Source organism: Galeopterus variegatus, unplaced genomic scaffold (genome assembly GCF_000696425.1).
Source record: "Galeopterus variegatus unplaced genomic scaffold, G_variegatus-3.0.2 Scaffold949, whole genome shotgun sequence".
Taxonomy (NCBI): domain Eukaryota; kingdom Metazoa; phylum Chordata; class Mammalia; order Dermoptera; family Cynocephalidae; genus Galeopterus; species Galeopterus variegatus.
In genome coordinates, this window is record NW_007727060.1 from 128,780 (window position 1) to 129,339 (window position 560).

The window sequence follows — 560 nt, forward strand, 5'->3', positions numbered from 1 at the left end:
GAAAACCAGCCTCTTTTTTCCCCTAAGTTTAATCTAGGAGAAATAAAGCCCAACCCAATATAAATAAGGTAGCCCACATTACAGAATATCATAAATATTGTGACTACTTTGAGACTTAAAGTTTTAGAAAATTTTTTTATATTTCCTTTATAGTATTATGTTCAAATAAGTAGTTAAATGACTGTACATATAGAAAATTTCTTTTTCATCAAAATTATTTTTAGACAGTTACAAGAAAGGCATAATATTCACAATGAATTTTATCTTAGGTTTGGGCTGAGGAAAAGAAACCTCATTTTATTGTTTATTTTCTTTTTAATTAACTTTTCAGAATTTCTGGAAGGAGTTTGCAGTGAGGAAAATGAGTTTGAAAACCACGTGCGAAGAGGGAGCCCTTTAAGTCCAAATCTACCTCCAATGTGGACATGTTACCAGGCTCCATCTAATGCTTCATTAAGTAGTGCCAACATGTTGTGAGTCAGGATGTTACTAGGAGGTGGAGCTGGGGGCAGGGGAGGAAGGCTCCTTTCTTTGGAAAAGAAGTGTTTCCTAGAGAGAAA

General features: G+C 34.3%; 1 protein-coding gene across 1 annotated transcript in view; it reads right to left on the reverse strand.

Moving 5' to 3' along the window:
* The window catches only part of DNAH11 (dynein, axonemal, heavy chain 11), a 364,599-nt gene that overhangs the window by 79,914 nt on the left and 284,125 nt on the right, over positions 1-560 (reverse strand). The gene's annotated exons all lie outside the window — the stretch shown is intronic.